The 8,170-nt window shown below is 51.8% G+C and overlaps 1 pseudogene across 1 annotated transcript; it reads right to left on the bottom strand.

The window, feature by feature from the left end:
* Positions 1-572: 572 nt before the first annotated feature.
* LOC310753715 (zinc finger protein RFP-like) lies at positions 573-7,942 on the bottom strand (annotated as a pseudogene). The gene is made up of 5 exons: positions 7,931-7,942; positions 4,613-4,833; positions 3,536-3,646; positions 2,815-3,003; positions 573-590 (listed from the first exon to the last, which is right to left on the bottom strand). The product of its transcript is annotated as a zinc finger protein RFP-like (transcript).
* Between the last annotated feature and the right edge of the window lie 228 nt (positions 7,943-8,170).

Below are 8,170 nucleotides of genomic sequence, written 5' to 3'. Positions count from 1 at the left end.
ACAGGTCAAGTCAGAGGGGGAGTCGTCTGATGAAAAAGACGCACTTGCTGGCCCCAGTGGGTCAGAAGAAGCACCCCAGGTTGTGCCCAGGCGGTCATCTCGGGCAACAAAGGGAATTCCACCTGAGAGGTTTCGAGTCACAAATGCGTGGGTTGGTCTCGCACAGTGCGAACCTGAGATTTGTGAGGAGGCTCAACAGGCAGGTGGGAAGGTGTGGAACACACAGAGGTCTGTAAATGTGTGTTCACAAGTCCTCTCAGAATGTGATACGAGAGGGGGTATGGAGAGAGTCAGAACTTACAGGGTTAAGAAGTTCTGAGTGACGTCTCACATTCTTTGAGGCGTGGCAAAGAACACTAAGAGGGAGTGTTCTACTCTGTTACACAGAGTGAGCTTAGCCCGGTCCGGGAGAGGATCGAAATGGGTGCGGTGTCACCGGGAAAGTTACGATCTGTTGTTTTTTCCACGGGAATAAAGCTATTTGTAAGATAAGGAACAAAGAGCGCGTCGGCCTGAATTTATTACGTACACACGGCTGACTGCTTCTGCTTCTATCGCTGTGCAATGCTCTGCTACATTGCAGCTGGAAGCTGCCCAGAGGGAACAGAGGCACGCAGAGGAAGCGTGTGGGCTCCGGGGGCAAGCGAAGCTGCAAATCAATTACCAATAGACTCTGGCAAGATGAGCATTTGCCCAGTGGATTCTGGCCGGTCCATGAGGGCAGACGGGATGGCTGCGGTGGCCGCCAGCCCCTTCCCACTCCATCTCAGATACAGAACACATTTGCTCTGCCACTCCTTGGCTCTGGCGCCACCTACTGTTGGCCTCCTTGCCTTCCACCCTCCCAGTCCCAATGAGCACCATCCACCCCTGGTCCAGAGGCGCAGAGCAGTAGTTAGGTGATCTTGCGCCCTGGCAGAACCGTCCAGATTGTGCCCCCAGCTACGGACAAGTTAGCTCTTCTTTCTGCCTCTCCTCCAACCCCCCCCCTCCACCCATTCAATTCACCCTGGAAATACAAGTATCGAAAAGTAAAATGTTAGACATTTCCCCCCACCCCATAGCAATATAAATGGATTCAGCTAGCTGGTCAGTCTACTTTCGGTTTCACTCCTGGCTCCTTGTTAAATTAATACTGCATCAGAAACTTCCCAAGCAGATATCCAAAGTTCTTTGGCATTTCTCCAGTTGTTAATGAGATGTCTCTTCTAGTCCAGGGGAGTCTTTTGATCTTCTTCCAGGAAACCAAGAGTCGAAGGCGTTGATTTTCCTTTTTTTCTTTTTCCAGTCATTTCCACAGAGTTAGTCATTATTAGAGTTATTAAAACCTTATTATATTAACAAATGCAATTTTTTTAGTCTCCCTTGCTTTCCTGGCGACCTTCAGCTTGAACACAAACTGCTCTGGAGTGAGAAAAATCCATCACACTCAAAAAGCCCAGCTGGAGGGACCTGGAAGTGTGCGGGGAAGAGCAATTTTGTAGTGGGTTTGTTGCACAGGAGCACCAAGTTCACTAACTGGCTGATTCAGATTGAATCCCATTCAAAAATAGTGCAATGGTGTGTTTTTCAGCCAGCCATTCCGGCTGCTGAAACTATTCCAGGGGTGCCACCACACTGTCCTGTCTGTGTGTTTGGAAGGGAATGGGAGCTATGCTCCCCTCCGGAGACACTCCACTCCTTCTTCCTTAGCTGTGTTGCTCAACAGTTGAGGCAACCTTCACAGTTCTGGGATGCCGAGGAAGCGAACCAATAGTCACGTTCATCTGTACTGGCTCAGTATGACCTATTCTGACAGGTGCTGCCCTTCATATTCACGCCCAAGAGCCTTTCCGCTCCAGAGATCTGGGGCTGAACCCGGGATCTGCACGCCAAAGCTGGAGTAAGAAAAAGCCCCAGTTGACGCGCCGGGCATCCCTGGTTCCCCCTCGGCAGTGGCAGCGGTAGCAGCAGTCTCAGCAGCCCGGAGCCAGCCTGGTAGTGCACTTGGCTCTGGCTGGCTTCAGGAGCTGCTCATTGCCATGGCACCCGCCATTTTGCCTCGCCGGAAGTCCCCATATGATGTGTCTTGTGCCGTTGAACCAATCACACAACATTCCTTCCCTACTAATAAATCTACAACACTTAAAATATAAATCTGGGGGCCTTCTATGAAATCCGGGGACATTCCGGGGACGGATTTTGTTGGGGACAGATTTGTAAATCCGGGGACTGTCCCCGGGAGACGGGGACATCTGGTAATCATTCCGTAATAGGGCTTCTCCTGCCTTTGCCAGTATGTCAGCCTTCTTAGCCTCCTTAAAGAGGGCGTTCAGAAGCACTTGTACATCTGGCCATATGGGATTGTGAGTGGAGAAGGTGGCGCAGTCTGGATGAGTCCCTCTGTCTTGCTCTTTGGTCACTGTGACCGAGCACCATTTTGGGCCGATCAGGATCTATGGGGAAGGGGATCCACCCAGAAGTTGTGGAGGGAACGGGAAGAGAAGCTTGGTCAAGAGACTGGCTCATGTCAGAAGGAGGCCTGACTGCATCCTTGGCAAAGCCCAGGGCAGGGCAGGAAGGCAGCATTGCCCAGCGGGAAGGCATTCGGAGGCAAATCATCAGCAAGGAGCAGAAAATCCCCTCCCCTTCCCTCAAGAAGACTGAAGAATCTCTAGTCGGCCTTCAGGTGAGTTCAGCATCCCAGGTCTCTGGGGTGTTCCTGTCCATTACAAAGCTGACTCAAGGCTCCGTCAACTGAGCCCCTACACTCCTTGCGTACATGAAAGGGGCACAGAAAGGATGGGAGGCAGCCTTTTCCTGGAGCTGTCTTACCTGCAGCAGTTCACTCGCTGGCTGCTGACCCTTTTCCTCCATCACCTGGATGATCCTCTCAAGAGAGGAGAGTTTCCTGCAGAGTCTGGCCAGCTGCTCATCTCTTCTCCCTGCAATCTCCTTCTCCACCTCTTCCACGTGATTCAGCAGACGCTTTTCTTCTTCTTCTTCTTCCAGGAACTGCCGCAGTTGTCTCAACTTCTTCACAGTCTTCAGCCTCTCCGGTTCTGAGGAGGTCTGAGTGAGGAAGAGGGTCAGCCTTCAAAACATCAGCAAGAGAATTATGATTTGAATTGAACTGCTTCCACCCTCTCAGCTCACAAGTCCTCAGGCTTCTCCTTGATTGCTTTTCACATAATAAACAACAATGGGAAATAAACTCCATTTAGCTGCATTCAAAGGTGAACTTACCTAATTCACAATTCTTGGAAAAATATGGAGACCAAAACATCAATCTTTTGAAATTCACACCTCTGAATTTCTCAAGGTTGACCCATCCAGGTAATGTTCACAAAAAATGAATTTATGAGGGTAAAGCACGTATCAAGATCTTTATATGAGAAGGTAGCCACCCTAGCATTTGATTCATTTTCAGAATAATAAATAAATAACAAACCGATATGGGAAAAGGAGTAATGGGGAGAAGTTGAAATGGGCAGATTTCCCCCTCCCTCCTCAGTCCGGACTTGCTTCTTGAAGTGCTTGTTCCCCCACTAGTAACAATAGGGACACTTCCAAGGAGGTCTTTGCTTTCTTTGTCTAGGTCTGCTTGATAGGCCCGAATTTCCCCTCTCTCTTTCCTCCGAATCTCCAGGCGGCGACAGATCTCTCCCTGACAAGAAAAGGGAAAACTCAGCTTTGATTGAGACACAAAGAGAGGAGATGAATATTATACTGGCTTCTTGGGTCCAGTGGCTATAATAGCAAAGTAATTTACTGGAGGGGGAAAAAAAGTACAGAACACATACATAAATACCGTAAGTAGTTATCATCACAAAAGAATATCCAGGTAAACCCATGAACAGCCTGGTAAACCCATCAACAGGTTTCCTGCCAGACAGGATTCTGTTGTAGGCCGCCCCTTCTGTGATGTATGTATGATGTATGGAGGGGTGGTCTTGGGCTCCAGGGTGGGCAATTTCAAATGTCTATATAAGGACTTGGTTCGGGGTCTCCTCCTCCCTCCTGCGTGGGGGGGGGGGTGAGCACCCTGTTGCAACAGTTAATAAAGATCTGGCTTACTAGCTGCTTTGCTTCTCAGTATTCTCTGGTTGGCCTCTGTTATTTTCTCCTACCGATAGAGAAGCTACAAAAGGACTCTATATGGGCTCTGAGGTACCCCAGAAGGGAAAAGGAGCCATTTTTTTCCTTATAACACTGGCCCCCAGACCCCACCCCCTTGCAGCTGACCCCTTGCTGCTATCTGCTTGGCAGGGTATTGAGGAGGCATCCTGCTAGCCAAAGGAGACATGTGCAATTCACATTTGTAGTGTTCTAAATATGTACAAAGCAACCTTGCTGGGGGATGTGGATGAGGTTAACCCTTTCTCTCCCTGCCATGGTCCCAACCCAAATCTTTGAAGCTGCTGTATTTCAAGGGAAGATCCCTTGGCCCCCGTGGCAGAGAGAAAGACTTTGACTCCCTCCTACCAGCCATCCCAGCAGCCCTCAGGCTTCCCCTTGGCTGCTTCTAAGGTAATAAACAACCACCAATTAATACCATGCCTACTTTGGATCTGAGAATTAAGAAGATAACCTGCCAAGAAGAATACACAGCTATTTCTCCCCCTCAAGGTACCTTGTATTCCTCGACAGCCTCTTCCAGAGGAATCACCTTGTGGTGTTTGTTCTTCTTGGGTCTGCCCCAAACCACACAGATGGGGGCTTCATCCTCCTTGCAAAAGAGTTTCAGGGGCTCCTGGTGCTTCTCACAGACTCCTCCTTTCCCTCTTGAAGACTGAGAGTCTTGGCGACTTCGACAAAGGTAGCCAATTGCCGATTGCGGACGAGGCTCCTTCTCTGGACTCGAAATCGGCCTTGAGGACAGGAAGCCAGCCTCCTTTTTGCCCCGCTGCACTGGATCAGGCCGGACCGGCAGAAGTTGTGCCCACACTCTGGGATGGTCCCTGTGTCATAAGAGAGTCAGGGTCAGAGAGGGGAATGAAGGAGAAGGACCCTACCAATATGAAATAGATCGTATTCTGCCTTCACACCCTACAAGAAGGTCAACTGTGCCTTGGGGAATGGATTCTTTTTCGCTGTATCAAATTGTATCCTTTTTGCTGTATCTTTCTCATTGACTTTAAGAATGGATATTGTCAGGGACTCAGGAGCAGCAGCACTGGGGAGAGAGGAAATGGAGAGCGAAGGGGAAGAATCCGAGGGCAGCATAGGGGAGTATGACAGTGGCCCGAGAGATTCCATGAGCTTCTCCAGCGAATCAGAAGATTCCCAGAAGGGGGCGCCTATGGTCAGGGCAAGGGGGGTCCCAGGGGGGACGCACCAGAAACAAGGAGACAGAGGGGAACCCCAAAGCAGCAGTGGGGGATTGGGACCAGTTTCCCCACCAGAGCGTAGTGGGGGGGAAGAGTCACATGTGTCAGGGCCAGCGTCTCCTCCAGCGGGGAGAGAGAGTGAGTCAGGGCTGACCACGCCTCCAACGGAGGGGAGGTCAGTTGCAGCTAGCCCCCCCAGAGGGGGAAGCAGTGACAGCAGCAGCAGTGAAATGGTCAGGAGAAAAGTTACCGGCTGGGCGCGCGCGCCAAGTTCAAATGCACAGGCGCGGGGAACAGCAGGAGACCCGGATGGGGAACCAGCTCCTAAAGCCCGCCGGAGGGAGGGGGAAGGCTCAGGGGACTCAGCGTCAGAAGAGGCTAGAAAGGGCGAGACCCCAACGGCCAGGCGGAACCAGAGGCGGAAGGAACTGAGGAAGAGGTGGAGTAAGGCTAGAATCTTAAATTGGTGTCAGGGGGGAGGAGATTCAGACGGAGCATCAGCGGTCTAACAGTTGAGACGTAGAGCTGTGCGCTGCGGCTCTGGAAGTGAAACTGAACTTCAATAAAGACTTTGTACCTAACAACGAAGCAGCGTTGGTCCTTTGTGAGCTGGGACCTTGGGCAGCTCTGACAGTATGCTCCGTCTCACTCTGAATTAACCCTCGCAGCGTGAGTTGGTGCAGCGAGGGGCAAGACTTGGCGTTTTGCAAGCTCACGAAGATTAGCAAAGATGACTACAGAGGACCAGGTGAAAGAACTGCAAAGCGCAGTCACGAGGCTGTATGCAGAAGTAGAGGCATCCAGAAAAAGAGAAGACGAAGCAGTAGCGCTCTGCCGGGATCTGCAGACCAGGTGGGAATGTTTGGGGAAGGAGGGGCTGCCAGGACCCAAGCCGGAGGGAGTTGGCCTCGGGAAGAGGGGGGGCAGCATAGTAGCCCACTTCGACGGGAACCTGCAGCAGTACCCTAACTTCAGAGCCGACATAGTTTACGCGCTCAATTTGCTTCGGAAAGACTTTAGAGATGAGGAAGAGAAAGTGGGATTCATAATTACTCATTTGCATGGGGAAGCAAAAGCGTGGCTGCGGAATTTGTGGCGCGAAAATGATCTAGTCCTCCGAGATGCTGACGCGTTTATCAAAGCTATGGACGCTTGTTTTAAATCAACGGTAGATGTGGATGTGGCCAGGAGGGAAATGCATGGGCTGCAGCAAGGGAAAGCCACGGTGAGGCAATATCACTCACGATTTTTTGCGTTAGTGATCGTGCTCGGGTGGGAGAAAGACTCCATTGCCGTGAGGGATCTGTTCTGGGAGGGACTGAATGGGGCCGTGAAAGATGAGCTGGCAAGAGGAGAAAGACCTAAAAGCACCACAGAGGTCGTCCAAAGAGCACTTGCGATAGGAGTGCGCCTGGAAGACCGCCCTTGGAGCAGAGAGGAGGGGCGCAGGGCGAACACTCCAGCCAGAACAACTCCCTTCCTACCCAAAGAGACAGGGCGCGCGTTATCCACGCCTCCACTGGGGAGGGGAGAAGAGCCGATGGAGATAGGTGGTGCTAGGGCTCAGACAGCAAACAGAGCCCAAACACCGGGAGCAGTCAAGGCGAAGACTCCTAGAGGGAGCAGGAAGTGTTACATCTGCGACAGTGCACAGCACATGGCCAAAGAGTGTCCCCAGAGGATCCGGAAGCACACTGCAGCCTCAGCAACAGTAAAGGGAGCATTTCAGCAGCAAGAACAACTGCAGGGGGAAGAAGAAGCCTGGTTGGAAACAGAACCACTGGGGCCCAGCCAGGCGAGTCAGTGAAGCAGTCCCCAGAGATTTTACAGCCCACAGATCCCCTCCCACCCAAACCAGTGGTGCAACTCACCGCATCACTCCAGCTGCCCAATGGGCTCACCCTGGAAGTCCCAATCACCATCGACTCTGGGAGCAACGCAGACTTTGTAGGAGTGGACTTCATCAAGCAACATCGCATAGCACTCCTGCCAGCCACGATGCCCCTAAACGTGGTCACGGTCGACGGCAGGAAGATACTGGGGGGAGAGGTGATACAGCAAACACCGCCTATGGTAATGCAAATTGGAAACCACCGCGAAGTCATCAGCTTCAACGTCACCCACCTGTCGGACACGCCCATAGTGTTGGGCATGAGTTGGCTGGATAGGCACAGCCCGGCATTAGCATGGTACCAGCGGCAATTAACCTTCTGCTCTTCCTACTGCGCAGAACACTGCATTCGGACTGGCCAGGAAGAGGAGGGGCAAGAGGATGAACCGCAGCTACACCTAGGCATGGTGCAAGCGGTACCCAACAAGTACAAGGAGTTTTTGGAGGTCTTCTGCGAGAGGGAAGCGGATAAGCTGCCGCCCCACAGGCCCTACGACTGCAAGATTGACCTCCTGCCGGGGGCGACGCTGCCGACTGGAAAACTGTATTCCATGTCTGAGGACGAACTGCAAGAACTCAGGGAGTTCATAGATCACAACTTGAAGCGGGGATTCATCCAATAATCCAAAGCAGTGGGGGGCAGTCCCGTGTTTTTCGTGAAGAAGAAAGACACGCCCCAACGCAGGCTCGTAGTTGATTATAGGACTATCAATGCCAGGACGAAACCCACAGCATTCCCCATGCCCAAGATCGATGACCTGCTCGCGACGGTGAGGAAGGGACGACTCTTCACCAAGTTGGATCTACGAGGGGCGTACAACCTTATACGCATGCGGGAGGGCGATGAGTGGAAGACGGCCATGTTTACACCTTTAGGCACCTATGAATATCGCGTAATGCCGTTTGGTCTACAAAATGGCTCCCATACATTCCAAGCTTTCATGCATCACGTGTTAGCGGGACTCCTATA

The sequence above is a fragment of the Podarcis filfolensis genome (assembly GCF_964270895.1).
Source record: "Podarcis filfolensis genome assembly, chromosome: W".
Lineage (NCBI taxonomy): Eukaryota > Metazoa > Chordata > Lepidosauria > Squamata > Lacertidae > Podarcis > Podarcis filfolensis.
The sequence above is the reverse complement of the archived record's forward strand: the minus strand, read 5'-3'. Positions and strand labels throughout refer to the sequence as shown.